This window comes from Ambystoma mexicanum, chromosome 13, assembly GCF_040938575.1.
Source record: "Ambystoma mexicanum isolate Mex_15411 chromosome 13, UKY_AmexF1_1, whole genome shotgun sequence".
NCBI lineage: Eukaryota > Metazoa > Chordata > Amphibia > Caudata > Ambystomatidae > Ambystoma > Ambystoma mexicanum.
The window spans coordinates 352,246,090-352,266,759 of NC_090938.1; positions in this window are offsets into that span (position 1 = coordinate 352,246,090).

Below are 20,670 nucleotides of genomic sequence, written 5' to 3' on the forward strand. Positions count from 1 at the left end.
TCCCCTCCTACTGTCTGGTGCTCTCTGTCTCTCCTATCTTTTCTAACTGCTTCTCTATTGACTATCCTGCCCTCCTTACGAAATCTGGTAGGAAGAAGTTTAAAAAGGATATCCTGGTCTCCAACCCAGGCCTCCCTATCCCTGACACCTATACCAGTGCCTCCTCCAAGGAAACTCTCACCGACATCCTCTTTGTCATTCCCTCACCTGAACTATGGACCCTACATATGGTCTCTGTGTTCTCTCCTTTCTCTTCTTCTCCCATTAATGGCAGCACCAGGTGGGATGCCCTCCTGCCCTCCTTCCTTTCCTCTAAGGTCATCATTAATGTTTGTTCTAATGAGACCGTCCTGGTCCAAGGCCCTCAGGACAATCTTCACCTCATTGATAGACGATTCCTGCGTCGCATCAATTTCCTTTCTTCTCCTGCTATCCCCTCTCCATGGCCTCCCCGCCTTCCCCTGTTGCCTCCTCCTCGGCTACCTTGCCCTCTCATTCCCTCTCTGCCCCCGCTGTGCTCCTGCCACACCTCCGCAGGGCATACTTCTTATCTGTACCCCTCCCCGGAAGTCCTTCAAGGATGGCAACCGTCTCCACATCGCCTCTCTTAACTCTCGCTCAGCTGTCAAACACTCCTCCGACATCTGCCGCCTTCTGGAAGAACTTGACCTCGATGTCCTCAGTCTCACCGAGACATGGTTCACGGCGAGCTCTGTCACAAGCTTTGACATGCTCCTCCCTGACGGCTTCAAGATCCTCTCCACCCCCAGGTCCAACCACTCCGGAGGGGGTGTAGCCCTGATCTTCCCCAAGTGGATCCCTGCCTCTGTCATTCCTACGCAGGCCTACTCCTCTTTTGAATGCCTCTTCTGCAGGCTCTCTCTCTCCACTAGCCATTCCCTTACTGTGGCTACTATCTTTCGGCCTCCTGGTCAAATTTCCTCTTTCCTCTCTGAGTGGGCGGACCTCTCCTCCTCACTCCTGACCTCGACCACTCAACTCCTCCTTCTTGGAGACTTCAAGATCAACCTGGATGCTTCCTGTCCTCCCCCTGGACTTTTCCGTGACCTCTGCGACTCTCTCTCACTCTCTATTCACCCCTCTGGACCGACCCACTCTGCAGGGCACACTCTGGATGTTCAGATCTCCTCAGACCTACCCCTTTCTATCCCACTCACCACTCCTCTCTCCTGGAGTGATCACTTTCTCCTTTCCTCCCATCTCAGCCTCTCTACCCCACAGGCCAAGCCACTTCCATCACTGCCACCCACCTTCTTGGTCATCCGACGCGTGAAGCGCGTATCATTTGAGGCTTTCGCTGCCACTTTCTCACCCCCTCGTCCCCCTTTGGCTGACTCTCACCCTGACACAGCCCTCTCCATGCTCCGCTCTGCTGTATCTGATACTGTTGATATCCTTGCCCCTGTCATGAGGATCCGCCTGAAGCCCAAAGCCAAGTGCAACTCCTGGTACGACTCAGACCTCGTCACCCTTAAACGCAAGTGCAGGGTGGCAGAGAGGAAATGTCATGCTTCCTGTACACCCTCTGACAAACTGGTTGGTTGGCTGCTCCAAAGGCAATACCGACTCTCTGTCCTCCCCAAGAAGAGAGCTCATATCCAAACCCGTGTCTCTGCAGCATCTAACAACTCGGCTGAACTCTTTAAAATCTGCAAGGAACTGGCCAATCCTGCCACAGGCTCTACCTCTCCTGTCCTCTCCCAGGCCCTCTACATGTCACTGACTTCTCACTTCATCTTTAAAACTCAGGACATCCTGTCCTCTCTTGCCTCCTATCCCCTCCCACCCCCACTCCCTGCTTTTCCTCTTTCCATTCTGCAGCCACCTCTCCTCCCTCCTTCTCTGCCTTTCCCCTGTTCTCCGCAGACAAGGTTTCTAGACAAGTCTGATCTATGAAAGTCTCGTCAAAACAGGTTCAGAAGAAGAATGCTTTGTTGTGCACCTCAGAAACTGCTCTCCTGAACATCTGTGAAGACCTGTTCTCCAAACGGGATTACAACACCCCCTGTGTCCTCATCTTACTTGATCTCTCTTCTGCCTTTGACACTGTCAACCATGCCATCCTGCTAAATTGTCTCTGTGATAACCTTGGTATCACCGGTCACGCCCTGGCGTGGCTGACTTCCTTCCTCTCTGACCAAGCCTCCCAGGTCCAACTTGGGTCCGTCCTCTCTCTACCAGCTTCACCTCCTCAGAGGTATTCTTCCTTTCCTCTCCTTCCCCCAGAAGCTCACTGTCTCCAGAGCTCTGGTTCTCTCTAGGCTGGACTATTGCAACAGCATCTTTCTAAATCTGCCTGCTTTACTCCAAGCCCTCGGCAACCCATCCAGAACACAACTGCGAGACTTGTCCTTGGCCTCAAGCCCAGGGATAGGGATAGTAGGGATAGGGATAGGGATAGTATCTCTCCAGGACTGAAATCTCTGCACTGGCTTCCAGTGGCTGTGAGGTTTAAGCTCAAAACCCTCTGCATTGTCCACTAGGCCTTCTGGGGCCTCAATACCTTCATCTCTCTCTTCCTAAATATCTTCAATTCTGGGGCCTCAATACCTTCATCTCTCTCTTCCTAAATATCTTCCCTCTCGAGCTCTTCGCTCATCCGCCTCCAACTCACTCATGGTCTATCGATTCTCAAAGCAACGAGTTGGTGGTAGATCTCTCTGTTCGGCAGGGGCCTCCCTCTGGAACAGCCTCCCTGCCTCCCTGAAACTTGAGGAGAACCATCTCTGGTTCCAGAAGTACCTAAAAACCTTCCTCTTTGCTTCTGCTTTCTCTCCCCCTCTCCCCTGCTTAAGTATGGCTGACAGTGAGACTGCACTGGTTACCTGGCCACCCATCTGATCTCGGGCCCTAGTCCTGCCAGTTGCACGCCTGTACTGCCTTCCTGGCAACCCCTGCACCTGGGGACTGTTTTCTGTATCCCTACAGTGCCCCAAACCAGCACTTATGTCTGCACTCACCCTGCATTGCCACCAGCTGGCCGCTCTTATATTTATCTTGTTATTTATTATTCCCATGTACTGCACTTTCCCCTCCCCCCCACACTTTTCTTTTCCCCCTTCCCTTGCACTTGCGTGATCTGAGTGACAACTGGCCTAGTAAGATCGTTGTCTGTTCTCCATTTGTTCCCCTTCCCGGGCCTCGTCGCGCCTTGAAACACTTGTGTACAGGCGCGTTATGAATGCCATATCATATCATATCATGTGCTGATGAGATGACTTTGTAACCATCCCTAACCCGGGTAAGAGTCATGAAATAGGGTATGGGCGGCACCATACGCTACATTACCGCAATTACCTAGACTACGACATTTCGCTAATTGACACCTAACACAGCCTTCTGTTCCGATACTCCATCTAGAGTTGCAACGCTTCATTCACCTGACGCCGGCAATACTCATGAGGACTATGAGTCGTGTGAACTAGAGATCCACTACTGCTGGACGTGAAAAGTTTACGTTCAACTAATGGAAGAAACCTCGAGTTCTCCACCACGATGTAAGTTCCATGTATATTTAAGATTGGCCTTTGCCACTTTGGTTAGATCTCCGTCACGATGGAAGCACCATGCACGTTAAAGATCGGCCTCTGTCATTTTGGTTAGAGCCTCAATGAGTCAAGGGGGGACCGGGAATGGAGGGTAACCTTGAGGTGTAAATCTAGAGACCAGGTTAACTATACGGATCACGCTAACATTATTGTATGAGGCGCCATGAATTATTAATGTACACCCGAGAAGAACAGCCAGTAATCCGCATAGGTATCTGGTGTCGTCATTTTCACTCACCATGATGAAGAGGACCCCTTTGTCTTACACTGACCTTAATGGTGATAGGATTAGGGCTATCTAGTAATCTGAATGGTGGTCACTTTTGACCCATCTGCTTCCGTTTTCTCTTATTTTTCCTCTTTTTCTTTTTTCTTCCTGATTCATCACAGAGGGAATACTAATTGCTGTACATAGGCTAGACATGTGCATGCCATCCCGTATGTCTACTACTACATCAATTCTGCATGATTACTAGTAGCTATGAACTAGGGCACTGGAACCAGGACCGCCTTTTGAAACCAAACTCAAACACAAATTATTGTGTTGTTCTTTAAAGCCATATGCAAGCTTCACGTGTTCTGGAAACTTATTAATTAAGCTTCCGGAATGTGAGTACTTTTGTACTACACATGACCATGACTACAAACTGATATGCTGTTATGTATACTGCTCTCTTACATGGGAAACTATCCTGTGAAGTCCTTGTGCTAGAATTCCTTGGAACCTTACATTGGAATCTCTGTGAAACCAACACAAAGACCTCACTTTTGTTGAAATCTTTTTTACGCAACACTATTTCAATCACTGTCACGACGCTATGATTCCCACTTTGATTCTGCCCCTGATGAATTTCCATGGAGTAAACCCTCATTAGGAAAGAAACATGTTTGGCTTGTTTTAAACCATTGTTGAAATTTATTTTTGTGTGAATGAATGAATAACATTTCATGAGTGTGTATGATTGGTATGAATGTCAAGAGTGGGTTAACAATCAATGATTAACTGATATTGTATGATTATTTTGTATAGGCCTTTGAACCATTTAGACCTCCTTATGTGTGAGACCCAGTTGTGGAACTACGCTACTTTGGCCCCATGCAGTGATGTTTTTCTTTAATGTTGTTGTTTTTCCTTAATATTCATGTTTAAACTTTTTTTAACTCTACTTCCCCTCTCTTTTGATTAAATTCATGAGAGGACAATTTAATTGTTTGTGCATCAAACTGATATAGTGCATCTGAGTTTGAATTTTTTTTAAAAATATGCAAAAAATAAATTTTTGGGACTTCTCAACTCTGTTGTCCTCTACCTTTGATGATTGTCTTGTGATGTGAGGATGAAGGTTGGTTTTCTCCTATTTTGTTAAGACAGCGGTCTAGTTTGGAGTCACAAGCCTTATTGTTATTTGACAAGGGTTCCGCCCTTAAGGTGAGGGTTTGCTTGTGACTCATCTTTCTCCCTCAACCTCTTTGTGTCTTTATACCATATGCTGATGAGATGACGACTGCTGCAGAGACTCATGTTGTGTGCTGTGGGGTGAGAGTAGCAGCATGTATGTTGAAATACTAACACTGCACATGCCCCTCCCATTGCAGAGTCCCTCAGCTACTCCCTGTGCTTCTGCACTTCTCATGCTGGTTTTCCATTTCCCATTCTCCGTAACCTCCTGTGCCCCCTGAGAGATTACACTGAAGCTTTGTCCACATGGCAGTTCCATCTGTGTACTGTGTACATCTCGGGCGGCAAGACGCTCTTCCTTGCATTTCTGGCAGCTTTGTCATGGTAAAGCTAATGGCAGGATAATGCCTCGAGCGGATATTTATGATGGCAGGAGAAGTCCAGTTGCAGGAGACTTGCCAGCTCATATTTTCCTTTTCCCATGTATCTTCTTCTGGCATTAACTTTCACTTGCTTTCTATTTTTTCCTTTCATTCGTTTATTTTCTGTTTGTACGTCTTTGCCTTTCTATCACCAATTACTAACGATAATCATTTTTCCTCCGCTTCTCCGTATCCTGTCTCACAAAACGTTTCCCATCGTGACCTCGTCCCTCCCTGTCGTGCAGCTCATGTCCGTCGTCGCGTTAAAACATCCCCGCGCCCAGAGGTCCCCGCGCCGTACTGGCTGCGGCGAACTGGTCGCGCCGAAATGTCCTGCTCCTTGGAAGTGTTACTGATATATTTTACTGTGATCCGTTGGCGCCCTCTAGAGGATATGTGAATTATATCGCGTGAGGATTTTGTTTGAGAAGTGAGTTGGTTCCCCCCAATGTGAATATCTCGCACAGTAGTACACGGCGCTATCTTCGGTTTTCAAAGCGGGCATTTGGAGGTAGAAATTGGTGCTGTCCTTGGAAGCCGTGAAGCGGCCCTGAACTGCCGACGAATAATAGTTTGTAGCCGAAGGTTTATGATACAAGACCAGCCACTCTAGTCCCTTGGCGGGTACCTGTTTAATCCAACCCATGTAATAATCATTGATGGCAAACCCAGTGACTGCACATGCCAGCTGCAGGGACTCCCCGGGCTTCCTGGTTTCTGACCCGGACTGCGTCAGGACAATTTGAGACCGGACACCTGCAAAATACAAAGCGACGTTTGTCAATTCGCAGCAAGGGAGAGAGACATAATCCCGGGATAAACTCCTGAACATAGACACCGGAATTGTACACTCACATGACATGCCAGCCGCAAAAAGAAAGAGCTTGAACGTGGATCCAGTCATGCTGAGGGCAAGTCATGCAGAATTGAACTGTGCTGGGTATAGTGCATTGGGAACAGCATAAATTTATAGCTAAAGGCCTCACATTTGCATACTACCTTACATTTTTTTTACATTTCCGTATGTTTTACTTTTCTGGGAGGAGCCGGGTTTGTGATAGAGATACGTCTTTCAACGTGAAATGTCAAAACCATTTTGTCGTGCTTTCACTATGAAAGTGGCGTGTGTGTTTATTGGTGGGCAGCATTGTGTGTGTGTGTGTGTATGCGTGCGTGTGTGTGCGCCCGCTCGCGCACGCGCAGGCTTTTTCCATGGATGTACCATGATAAGCCGTGTTAAAAGGCCCAGGGACAGACCATGGATAGCCACGGTCTACTAGTGTCCCTGGATGGAAGAGTACAGTGGAGTAACTTTACTGAACATGTTGGGGAGGACATGACAACTGAAGGAAAGGGGTGGGGTGGAGGAAGGGCGGATGGTGGCTCTGAGGGATAACGCTAAACTACGACCCCACAAGAGTGCCTTGCCGATGCTCTGTCATAACTTGCATAAGACTGGTGGCGTTTCTAAAGACACGCCAGTCTTCTGAAAGTTATAACACCACAGTGTGTCTTTGGAATTCACTGCATTGACAACAGTAAAAAAAGGCCAGTCTAGCCAATTAATAACGCATACTATGCTTGCTTTATCAAGATGCGCAGAATAAAGTCATGTCACAGTAAAAAAGTGCAAAAATGCACCCCTGCTTTAGACCCTGGTTTGTCGGGAGGTTTTTACTTAGGATTCCTTGCTGACTCAAGCAAACTTACATAGAAGTGTTTATAAAGAGCATTTTGATGAAATATAGCAATTGATCTGCTATCCCCCAGCGCTCAAGTTTGTTCCAGAGCTGTGATCGGTCAACCAGATCAAAAGCTTTACTGAAATCAACAAAGCAGCAATATGAGTTATTCTTATTCCCTTCCTGAGCCTCAGCCATAAGGTGGTGCACAGCACATATGTTACTGGTGGTGCTGTATGATTTTCTAAATCCTGTGTGGAACATTTTCAGGAGCCCCTTTTCTTCCACCCATCTGGTGAGACGTTTTAAGAATATTGTTGCAAATATTTTTTGGCTAACGTCAAGCATAGCCAATAATCCATAGCTGTTAGCTTCAGATCTGTCGCCTTTTTTAAATACCCGAACTAGTATCGAGCGAAGCCGCCTGTCTGGGTATTTGCCGCTCGTTTCAATCATACTATATAGATACATTAGTATTTTGGCCCATCATTTACGGGTAGCTTTGAACAAGAGGTTAGGTATGACGTCAGGGCTCCGGCGCCCTAGAGGCTTTTGAGTTTTTAATAATATCTTCCTTTTCCTCTATATTCAATGTCAACTCAGGATTTTTTGGGGCATATCTAGCCATACTATCTGACCCTGTTTTTTTAATCTGTGTATAGTTCTTGTATATACGCATCCCAAGCCATCTCGGTCACTGAGCTTAGGTCATTGGGGCACAGGGCTTTACAATATTCATTGAAACTGGGCCAGCATTTACGGCTATCGTGTGTGGATAATAGGGTGAATACTGTTAGCCAGTTTACACTGGCCAGTGAGTTTTTATGTTGTTTCACCCTGTTTTTGTAGCGGGTAGAAAGGTGCTTTGAACTAATCACTTTTTGGGTGCTGTTTTGACTATTGTTGTTAAGGATTGCTGCTCTGTATTGTCGTAGCTCGGCTTTTAGTTTATGGATGACAGCATCGAACGGTGCCAATTTAGTATGTTCCCTTCTTCCAAAAGAATTTAAGTCTTTTCCCAGGGCAGTCCCTCCTCCTGTGCTGTATAGCCTGTAAACGGGTGTTTATATCTTTTATTTTCCCAGCAGACCATCTATTGCGATTTGCCACCCCATTGATTTCAATATCAAAGTTTGTGCTTGGCAATTTGTGACCAGTTGACTTTAGCAGGTCCATTGACCATGTCAATATGTTATGGTCACTTATAGATCTTGGTGAGCTAATTATCGGGCCACAAAGGTATTCTATTGCGGGGTTCACTGCCACATAGTCGATAAGGGATTTTCAAAAGCCTTTTGACCAAGTGTAGCAAGGGGCTGCCGGGTCCCACATGGTCAGCGGGAGCAGAACCATATCATATGACTTCAAAAACGGACTCCAAAAGCGGGTGCTGGGACCGCCCCACCCGTCTGACCAATGCAGGTCTTTTACATTTAGGTCACCAGCTAGCATAATAGAATATTTGCTATACTTGTCATGTCATTTTACAACAATTATCTTTTGAATATGTTTTGTAAGGATCCCCGAAGGGGTTCATAAACATTGATAATCAAAATTATTGTCCCACAAGAGGGCAAAAACATAGCACACAGTACATAAAGAGGAGCGTCATAAGTTATAAAAGGCTCAAGTGATTCGACTCTGACACCTATCGCCAACCATCAGCTTGCTGGTTGAGGACACAGAATCCATGATGTTTAACGTTTTTGTTAGCCATGTTTCATGATGATAAAAAGGTCAATTTTTAAGAACATTGCTAACCCCGTAGACTTGGAGAGGAAGGACCTAAAACCCCTTGTGTTCCATGAACGGCATGCCATGGGGGTCACTATGTCTGACAGTCAATTTCCTACTCGCTGGACATGCTCCAAAGCCCATTATTCCACATCTGTGTGTGCCTCCAATTGCTACCTTTTTATTTTCGTCAATGCTCTTAATGCAGCACGTTCAGCAGTCAATATGTTCAAGCTCAACTTTGAGGCTATGGTGTTTTGTGTAAGTTTTGCCGACTGTATCTGTTGTGTCTGTTTAGGGAAAATCGTAAGGGAGAAGCCCCATTCTTCCAGAGTGCCAACCTGTGCTTTCAGCAAGGTAACAATCAGTGGAGTCGAACATTTGATTATAGCCCAATTTTTGTTGCACCCTACTTTAGGTTTTTCAATTCCTAAAATGTCTGTTGAGGTGATTACTCGAAAGGGCGAGATTTCTTTAAACAGAGCAAGAATGTGGGTGCGGTTTAAGAATGGGCTAGCATTTCTGGGGTAGGTCTCTTCCAGTATGGCCCATTTATCTAGGTCATTTAGCCCCATAAGCCAATTTTACCCAATTGTCATGGTGGATGGGAGGCCGGCTTGCTCCTTTTGCTTGGCCGCTGTTGGGGTTTCCTTGAGGGGCTTATTGCTAGTTGCAATGTTTCAGGTCATTCATAGTAGCATGAGAGATTGCTGGAATCTGCAGGGTTTCCCAGGTTTTCCATCCCTGCCGGGGGCAGGTAAGAGGGTGGTTTCACCCATTGTCCATAGGGCCCTGCAATGTGGTTTGCCAGCAGGTGCCATCCGCTTGGTGGTTTATCACTAATGTTTTAGTGATTTGCTGACAGTGGCATTTGTCTTGGTCTGCTGATTTGTCGTTTGCACCTCACATTGGTCACAATTGGTTTTCTTGGGCTGCCTTCTGTTGATTTTTACGGCCGTCACCATTATGGCGGCGGCCTGGGAGGTTTTGGCTTTTTCTACCATTACAGATGTTCTTTGCAGGTGAATGTGTATTTCCTCAAAATCCCATTTAGCAGCCGTTTTAAGCGGAGAGAACGCACTATTTACCAGTGGAGAGGAGTTTATGTTTCCAATGTGTGCCTCAGACCTTCTGTCTTTTGTCCTAGCATTGTTTTGCAGATTTTCTCAATCATGCTCAATAACAACTACCGTCTGTGTGTTGTCAGACTCTGACAAGCGGTTCAGGCTTAATTTGTGCCGGTGGTTGGGGGTGGGCCCCACCGGCAGAGTTATTTCGGCACCGGAGCTCATTCTGCCCAGGGGATGAAGGCATTCATCAAAGAAAGTTAACACGAAAGGGTTAACTTTCTTTGATGAATTCAATCGCTTGCTGAGGCCCAGTTACCCGCCAGCCGTGCTCCCTCCAATAAGAAATTGTTGTGGGTGGGGGTGGGTGGACTCTAGTGAGCTGACAGAGCTGATTTTGCTACAAAAAGAAGCAAAGGTGATCCCCGGCCTCCCCGCCCCTGCTGAATGAATGAAAGGGGCCCGGCAGCCTTTCATTTCTTCCCCAGACCAGAGTCATCAGGCCAGTGCTAATGGGGTTTCCATGTACGCGAGGTAAGCAGAGCCTTTGATTTATTGAGCAGCCCTCGCGCTCATCATGAGGCTTGATTTAATGTTTAAGTGGGTTGCATGTTTAATCTTTATCAGTCTGTGAACTCGAACGTGTTTATCCAGCAGATTGACGCTTTGTTCAACATGAGGCTTGATTTAATGCTTAAGCGGGTTGCATGTTTGACCTTTTTCAACTTGTGAACATGAACGCGTTTATCCGGCAGATCGCCATTCTGAGATATGCCGCCGCCCGGGTTACACTGGGTACGACCTCTGGTGGTCTTTAGAGATTGTCTCCATATTTTATGGTCAATCTGCTGTTTGTTTTTAACTATATTTACAACTATTGCAGCACTAGCTATTTAGAGCTTGGGTGACAGTGACAGGCTACACTATGTCTATAATTCCCTTGATTTCTGTCGGCTAACTTCATCCAGCCCTACAAACAGGACGTTACTTTGGAAATAGCTTTATATACAACAATGAAATATGCACTGGCTCCACTAAGGATGTTTCTCTGTAAACTAGAATGCTATAATGGTTCATACACTGAATATTATGATATGATATGGCATTTATAACGCGCTTATACACAAGTGTTTCAAGGCGTGAAAAATGAGGTTTGCTTTTTCTTTTCTTTCCCTTTTTCTCATGCCCAGCACTTGATGCACACATGATATGATAAACATCACCTCATTGGAACTCTTTGAGCTTGCTTTAATGGAGCCTCACTATCAGACTTTGCACTAGAAGCGCCTGCCAGTTCTTCTTAGAGTTAATGACTTAATTATTTGGCACTGTAGGTGTGCTACTGGTGTAATAAAAACGTGTTAACCAGGTTCGCCTTCAGGCACTTGTTTTATAAGCACTATGCATGTCCTTCACTGAAGTCCTGTAAAAGCAGGTAATGGCAAAGCTAACAGTTTTGGCTTTTGTATAAGTATTAGGCATTTGCCAGACACTATTAGATGCCCAGCCCAGGTATTTGCACCATTTTTCACCTGCTACCATCTATAGCCAGGTAATACCACTACGGCAGTGCCTGGCAAGTGCCTTTCCCATGCCTACACAAAAGCCCAAACTGTAGGTGTTGCCAATGATTTTTACCCATGGGGTGAAGCTGACCTGGCTCTCTGTGACAATGCTAACATGTAAATCAACGTGCCCATATGGAAACTGAGTGCAAAGCAGAAAGAAGATGTTACACAAGCTACTAGTCAGCAGGGGGAAACACTGGAACACTTGTGGCAGCTAAAATAATTGTAGGTAATTAGGAGGCATAGATTTCATTGGGTTGCTTATGGAGCTGCCAATCAAATGCCCAGATGCTGTAGTTTCTGTATAACTTCCACCTTTAACTTCTGGTGCCTGTCCTGCTGGTTATGTGCAAGGCGGCACTACGGGTGCTGAGGCAGAAGATAAGAGGGCTATCCCGAACATAACCTCCACTTCAATATGAATAGAAAACCTACATAGAATAGACATTTAGAGGCCAGTGGCCATATCCTAGGTCATAGCAGGGGATGTCGAGGGGGGAAGGGGTCTAGTTAATCCCACAGTACTTTCAGTGATTTAAAACATGTAATAAAATAAGTTGTGAAATAAACAAAGATAGATATGTGTGCTCCTTCCGCATCCATCCCACTACTAGCCTGTGCCAGCAGTTTCTGCAGTGCCAAACATGTGACATGGAGCAGCAGCAGCAATGTGATGGGCTGGTGGTGGGCCAATCTAGATCTAGCACTGAACCGGCCTGGGCCGTGACGCCCGCATTGCGGGCGGCGCCCGCCGGTCCCAGCCCGGCATTAGGGGGCCAAGATTTTTTGGGCCCTGGCACTTATTTTTTTACAAATTAAGCACTGCTGTAGGGATATATGGCTTTGATTCATTATAATTTTAAAAGCAGCCAACGCAATGGGTGCAAGTGCAGATGACAGTCATTTTAAAAGCAAATGGGTTCAAGTGGGAGCAGCAGATTAGGGATACAAATCAGAATTCTTAGTGGGATTAATCTAAATGCAGAAAAGAGATGGGAAATTATATGAAACAGGTGAACTGCCATATTGGTTCATTATAACAGTGAATTAGGCATGCAATGGCAAAGCAGAGTGTTTTCAAAAAAGACAGTGGGTTCAATGTGCATTATACACATACAAAATTATGAGCATTTCCATCTGTGTAAAGTTGCATTGAAAGGAATAACCCATATAACCAACTAACTTCCATATTAACAACACCCCAGTAACTATTTAGCCCTCCTGATTAACATTCCAATGCAATGCCAATGAACACGGATGGATATTCTGTTTTAGTGTTTTTCCAAGGAACAGAAATTTGCACACACAAAAAACCACAATGAGAAATGAATAGCTGTCTTTTGTGCACTCTGAAGCCTCTTTGTGTATGCGGGAAAAACCATATCTGCGAAAATCGTGTGAAAGAACAAAACTCCCGTTCAGAAGACATGAATATAACAAGGAAGACGTCAGAGGTCTATTAGAAAATAATATTAAATGCAGGAGAAAGCTCAATTCCATGGTCTCTAGTCACATGGAAGCATGAAATTGGATGAACGAGACAGTCACACCTATGCATGAAGGAAGACTGTGTTTCTCACTCCCTAATTTTCTCTGAGCTAACAGCACTCTTAAGGACGAATTTCAAAGGCGAAATTGACAGTAGACCACTGAGGTGATGATAGATAGATTGATATGCTAATTGGTGGGAAGCTAAAGTTAAGGCAACCTCACCAGCATCTGGATGGCCAGCCTGCAGGCTGCTAACGTAGGTGGAAAAGTACTGAAGGCGGGTAGAGTGCCAACCAATTGTAGAGGACCTGCATATTTAGGGGTCCTATAGTGTGTAAACCAATAGGACATTGTATATTTAGTGACGTTCATATTGGTCATTTTTAAGGGAGGGCTTAGTTGCCCCACCTGATGTTGAGTAACCAATCAAATAATTACACTTGTTTAGACTAGTATGGATCATATATTTAGATGTTCACTCAGAACCAATAGCCCATGCTTATACGTTTTTGTAGTTTGCCACTTAGGATGACGTTAGTACACATGTGATTTAGACATCATTGATGACACATTTTGCTTATAAAAGTTCTGTTTTTTCTTAAAGTACTTTGAGTTTGAAGATCAAGCGATTGCGTTGATGTTCATTATGCTCCCTGTTTTAGATAATTGATATTAAAACAGTCTTCCTTTTGTGAACTTCCTGAGTCGGCTCCATTATTGATGTATGAGTAAGGTCTGCATCCCCATCCATCTCGAGGGTAATTGCTACTCGTCAAAGGGGTTATACTCTCCAGTTCACTCCCCTGTCATGTTCAGCTGGAATGTGACAGCCACGGGTACATCAAAGCATCTCAAGAAAGGGGAAGGGCGAAGCCTCCCTCCGGCCATGGGCAGCATAATTAAAATATCAAATGCTCCATGGATCTGCCTTCCTATTGTCTAAACTGCTGGTGGCAGCGCATACTAATAGGAATTAATTGTAAGAGGCCTGAGTCAGGTTTGATTGCAGAATTGGCAAGACCAAAGGCAGCACTAACACCTCTTGGATATGCAATGTATCAACTTGAAGCAAGTTCCCACCCATCTGTATGAAGGACAGGCAATGGCATGCCTGGGTCCCCTATTTACCATAGGCACCCCTTGCAAAGTGGACCCATTTCAGAGGAACAAAGTATGTGATTTGAGGGAGACAGAAATCTGTTCTCACCACAAACCTCAAGGGAGACCTGCACTTTGATCAAGAGCCACAGTGGGCTCAGTTAACCAGAGATACACTTTGTTCTACAGCAGACAGGAAGATGGGTGGGAAATAGGAGTAGATGTTGTCATCTCTTACCTTTCCTGTTGCAAAGCACTCTGATCCTGACCTCACGCATAATAGAAGATTGTTGGTGGGGACCCAGGATTGGTTCATTAAGGTAGGCTTAGCCTGCACCAATCACTGGGGCCCATTTGGCTTTAAAAGAGGGCTGAGCCTTCACTTAGCAGATCATCCAACGACTTTAAAAGGAGTAAGAAGAAGGACTCATTGGACCCTGGCTGAAAGTACAGTTTACCTTACAAATTCTGCCAGTGAAGGAAGGCCAGGATTTCCAAGAGGGAAGCAAGATCCCTCCCCTAAATATCTCCCTGGGAACAGAGGGAGATACCAGACTCAGTGGACCCATCCAGCAGCTCCAGAACTGGTACCCAGCCAGCACACAGCGTACCCTGCTAGGTTCGACCAGCAAACTTCCTAGGTGGGAAGTGCTAGAGAGTCTCTGAACAAAGGACAAGGCCATTGCCTGCAAACACTCTTCTCAGCTTTGGGCCGTCCACTTGAAAGGACGACACCAGCCCTTGTGAAGATGCTAGGAGGAGTGTCACAACAAGCATCAACCAGCATCCATCTTTTAAGGACATTTTTTGAGGCAGTCGAGCTCTTGAACCGCGGCCGGCTGTGCCACTGACTATTGTCACGCTGCAGTCACTCAAGCCATCTGAGATGCTTCAGCCAGCATTCCAGATCCACCAACTAGCACAGAGACAATGATTCTTGACCCGTCTGCAACCATCCGTCCAGCCTTGCTTGCCAAACTGCCTGCTGTCTGATACCCGCAGCTGTCTCCCATCTTGAACTCTGTCACAGGATCTGCAAAGCATCCTGGAACCGACTTGACCCTGTCAAGCATCAAGATCATCTCAAGCACCAGATACATTGTGGCTCTGTCCCATTGTCCTTCTCCGAAGGCCCCTAGTGACATTTACGACCCCTTGCTCCCTTGGTGCTGAAACCAAATAACCATGAACAGTTAAGAGTGATTGCTTTACAGACTACCCTCCTGTCAGTATCCAGAGGGCATCCCTTTCCTTTGTGAAACTGTCTGTCCACTGTGTTCCTTTACAGGGTGGGGTGCATTTTGTAGTGTGCAAGAACTGTCTGTTGTAATAATAATAAAGTAGATATTTGTATACAACCTTGACTGGACAGTCCCTTTTATCATTGGGTAATAATTGTATTTTAGCTCTGTTGCAACTACCCAACGATCTACCACCTTGCAGAGATAAGCCTGCCGTTCCGTCCACATTACCAAAATTGGATAAGGTGGTTTATAATTGCCTTGTGTTTCCAATCTGTTCGGTTCCCTTCTGGTGTACTAGGGGTGTGCGGCTGATTGATGGTTTAGAAACCGATATTCATCCCTGGACCATTAGTGCCCCAGAAGTTGATTTGTCACGTTGGTGGCAAGCGGTCGGATCAGTTGGCGCTTTATGCACAGCTTAGTCACCCAACGATAAAATTACTGTTGCAGGCAAGGCTTAGTCACTGCTAGGCATTCGTCATAGCCATGGATCTTGACATGGAGACTGTAAAAGACAAGACCAAGGATGTCCTATGTCAAGAGATAGACTTCCCCACAGCACTAAGGATAATAAACCTGAGTTGCTGACCAGTCTCCAAGCTTGAGTAGAAGTGAGGGCAGTTGGGGAGAAGATCCCAGGGACGGGCTGGGGCCTGTGTACCAGAACGGACAAGACCTTCCGGAGGGGGAAAATGATGAAGACAACCGCAAGAGCAGTGTTTCTCGCCAATCGTCCTGACGGGGGCAAGTGTGGTTTCTCAACACACGAGAGTTTCAGTGAGTACAGGGGCTAGTGCAACATCCCACAGGACCCAGGCCTCAGCACAGTCTTTAAGTGACCCAGTATAAGTTCTGGCTGTTAATGAGGTAGCGGCTAGAAAGCTGTGGTTCGCGGAGAGGAGACTAGCACTAGAGGAACAGAAGCAGCAGGAGAAAGTCACCATAGAGCTGTGCAAGCTGGGGCTTGAAGAGTAGAAAGAGGCCAACAGATCCGCCTCTAGCGAAAGCAGCAGTATCGGCTCAAACTAGAGTGCCCGGGATAAGCCACAATGGCACATCTCCAAAGACAGTGCAGGCTTATGAAGTGGGGAAGGATATTTTTGACTGGTTTGAAGCGCTCAAGCTTGTTTTCCAGCTACAGGAGGTGGATGAAGTACTGTGGGGTTCAGCCCTGATGCGTTCGCTAAGCGACACCATGGACTGCTGCAATTCTTCAATTAACTCCTGAGGAAAAGTCTGTTTATGAGAGCATGATGGCAGCCCTCCGCATGAAGTTTTGTAAAACCCAACAACAGTATCTGAAGAGCTTCAGAGAGTACGGAAAGAAAAGTGGGCTGACATTTGAAGCGTTCACACACTTGTCGTTGAAATATCTGAGTGGGTGGGTGACTGGTAACAAAGTTGCAACATTTAAAGGGATAAACAATTTGATTGCGTGTGAGCATGTATTGAAAAATGGTGAGGTTGACCTACACCAGCACCTTGTAGACAAGGCTATCACAGACCCTACGGAGCTTGCAAACGCTGCTGACAGGTTTGTGAGTACTCGAGTCCAGAAAAAGGCTCAGGCGAGCACACCCAAACTGGAAGGGAAATCAGCGGACAAAAAAGTAAACAAGGATGGGAAGGACCCCAAAAGAACAAAGGGAAATTCCAGATCTCTAGTTCAGCCGTGCACATCAAAAGAAGAGTGTAGGCCCCTCTAACACTGGGGCACCTGAGTTCTAACCACCCAAAGGTTATTTTGTGCGTAAGGAGCTGGGCCATAGGAAAGGGTATCCTGCTTGCAAGAACGTACCCAAGCAAGCCATAGTGAATGTTGGAATCATGGAAGAATCCATCATTAGTGTGGGCCTCTTAGAGGAGGCATTGCTACTAGGACAGCGAGTGGCCGAATATGGATTGGATACACTGGGTGAGAATGGTACCAGGTCTCCAGAAGAGATGCCCATTCCCAATAATACTCAACTCTACCTAGAACATGTGTATATCAATGGACACAAAACTCCTGCAGTCTGAGACACTGCGGTTAGCTTCACTGCTGTCACCCGGCAGTGGGTACAGCCAGGCCAGTATATTGATGGGCCTGATTGTAGCGTAAGTGGGTTTGATGGAAAGAGTAAGTGCCCCTTGGCGATAGTAGAGTTCAGTTGGCGAGGTGAAATGACCCAAAACCGTGTAGTGGTGAAAGGCGCTATCACTGTCCCAGGTCTGTCCTGATCCCGAGATAGTCGCAGCGGCTACTCAATCGAGGGCCAAAAGAGACCCAGATTCAACACTCAGAGCCTTAGGGCCCGGAGAGCTTCCAGGGGGCTTGTTGGAAGGACCGGTGTGGCTGATAGCTACTAGTCTACTAGTCAATTTCCACATACTACTGAGTCGCCTACTCCTGTGGGAGAGGGACTAGTAGCCACTGAGGACCCTACTATGGTAGCAGGGACTCAGTGACTTCAGAGTTGCCTGGCACAGTGCAGGAACCTGACGTGGAGGACCAGGTGGGCGCAGATTTGACAGGGCCTGCCCAAGCTGTATGTGTTTGCATCAGCTGGCGGCTCAGGTCAGACTGACTTCTTCACAGCCCAGAAAGAGTGTCCCTCTGTGGTGGGTCTGCAGAAGCAGGCAGAGGAGCAGGCTAAGGGTGATGCCCCTTAACTGTTCAAAGTGTACTGGGTGGATGGACTCCTGTACAGTGAGCCAAAAGATTCTGAGGGCGGGGACACCAGAAGGTTGGTGATTCCTCAATGCCACAGTAAGTTCCTTTTGGATTTGGCTCACCAAATTCCTTTAGCGGGTCACTTGGGAGTGACTAAAACATCAGACCGATTGTCTGTGCACTTTTACTGGCCACAGTTTGGCATAAAGGTTAAGGAATTTGTCCGGTCCTGTCTGACTTGTCAAGCTTCTGGCAAGTCAGGTGGTGCTACAAAGGCCCCCTTAATTCCACTACCCATGGTGGGGAGCCCTTTCAAGAGAATAGGCATGGTCCTCAAACCAGCTCAGGGAACAGATATATCTTGGTGGTGGTAGGCCATGCCACAAGATACCCTGAGGCTGTCCCTGTGAGACACATCAAAGCCCCTGTGGTTGCGAAGTATCTGATTGGGATGTTCTCCTGTGTTGGATTCTACAAGGAAGTCGTTTCTGACAGGGGATCAAACCTCATATCAGCGTATATGAAGGCTATATGGGAAGAGTGCAGAGTCACCTACCAGTTCTCTACATCCTTCCGTCCACAAACCAATGGGCTTGTAGAGCGGTTCAACAAGACTCTGAAAGGCATGATAGGTTACTTGGAAAAGCACCCGAGGAGAAATTGGGATATTCTCCTGCCATGCCTTCTGTTCGCCTACGGAGAGGGGCCACAAAAAAGAGTAGGGTTTAGCCCCTTTGAGCGTCTGTTTGGACACCCTGTGCAAGGTCCCCTCAGTCTAGTGAAAGAGGAATGGGAAAGCAAACCTGCATCCCATACACGAGATGTGGTGGACTATGTACTCAGCCTTTGGTCTAGAATGGCCAAGTTCATGGAACAGTCAACAAAGAACCTAAAGGCCAGTCAGGAGCTGATGAAGCACTGGCATGACCAGAAGGCCACAGTGGCAGTCTATTCTCCAGGCCAGTTGGTGTGGACTATGGAGCCTGTCAAGCCCAGTGACCTTCAGGACAAGTGGACTGGGCCTTACTGTGTGTTGGAAAAGGTCAGTGAGGTGAATTATCTCATTGACGTGAAAGGACGTAAACAGATGTGCAGGGTCTTTCACGTCAACCGGCTGTTACGAAAGATTTCCCTTAGGTGCAATTTTCCCTCAATTTGTGAACCTCCAAACGTGTTGCTTTTGTTTGACTTACCTAACGTGACATTTTCCAGTGGATCGCAGCCTTCACCTGCACTCCCCTGGTCTTTCGCTCATTTGTTATGGGGAAAACTGACACGTCCTTCAGGCTGTCTGTACCTGGAAACTTTGTTTCCCTTATTCTTAGACTACGTTGACATTTTTTGGTAACTTTTTATCTATGTGCCAAGTACCTTACAGTACAGCGTCCATCTGTACCCCGGTTGGTGTTAAATAGTACCCAAGGAACTCTACGGTGGTACGATTGAACTCGTACTTCTCTAACTTAGCGTAGAGATGGTGCTCCCGTAGTTTTTTCAGTACTGCGCGGACAATATGGATATGTTCTTGGGTACTTCTAGAATAAATTAAGATGTCATCAATATAGACGACAGCACATATGTCCAAATATTCTCGAAGGACTTCGTCCAAGAAATGTTGGAAGGCAGCGGGCGCGTTGCAGAGGCTGAATGGCATAACCTGATACTCATATAATCCGAATTTTGTACGGAAGGCGGTTTTCCACACGTCCCCTTCACGCACCCGCACCAAATGGTATGCGCCTAGAAGGTCCAACTTGGTGTAGATAACCGCGTCCCGGACCTGGTCCAAAAGAACTGGCATGAGGGGAAGCAGATACCGGTTCTTAATGGTAATCCGATTCACCCCGCGGTAATCTATGCAAGTCTGGAGCTCCCCGGACTAATGTACTCACGGAGGTGTTCATTTTCTGCCTCAGTCAGCACATAAATGTCACTGCATGGAAGAAGGGCTCCCTGCTCAAGATCTATTCAGCAGTCGAAAGGTCTATGCGAGAGAGAAGTCTCAGCAGACTTTTTGTAAAAAACATCTGTGTAGTCTGCATACTCCTTGGGTATGTCCTTAGAGCATACTTCGGCTGGCTGACTTTCTGTGGCACCGACAATACCAGGTGTCACTGTAGGCTTTTGTTTACAATGCACTTGACAGTAGAGGAAATTCAACTCTACCTGTCCAGAGGTCCTTTGAATGCATGGGTTATGCTTCCACAACCACGGTAGCCCCAGGATGAGCCCAAATTGTGGGGCGGCAATCACATCAAAGGCAATTTCTTCCCAATGGGAGTCCCCACACTGTAAGATCATTAATTGGGTACTGTGAGTTATAGGGCCAGAACAGAGAGGCGTTCCGTCCAATGCCCGGACAGACTCTGGTTTTGACTTTGGCTGCACGGGGATACCTAGTGTGGCCACATATTTGGCATCTAAAAATTTCCCCGTTGCTCCCGAATCCACCAGCATAGTCACCAATTTTTTCTGCCCTAAATAATTCAAGTAACACAACAACATGACGTGAGGGGTGAAATTGGAATAGCCAGCAATTGGGGCCCTACTATCCGATAAGCTCGATCGGGTGACCCCCACTACCGCCGAGCTGACGTGTTTCCCTGATTCTTAGGTTTGGTAGGGCACTCGCGAACAAAATGCCCTTATAACCCATAATATAAACAAACACCATCTTTTCTCCCCTGGTCCTTTTCCTCCTTGGACAAAGGTCCTTTGATGGAACCTATCTGCATAGGTTCCT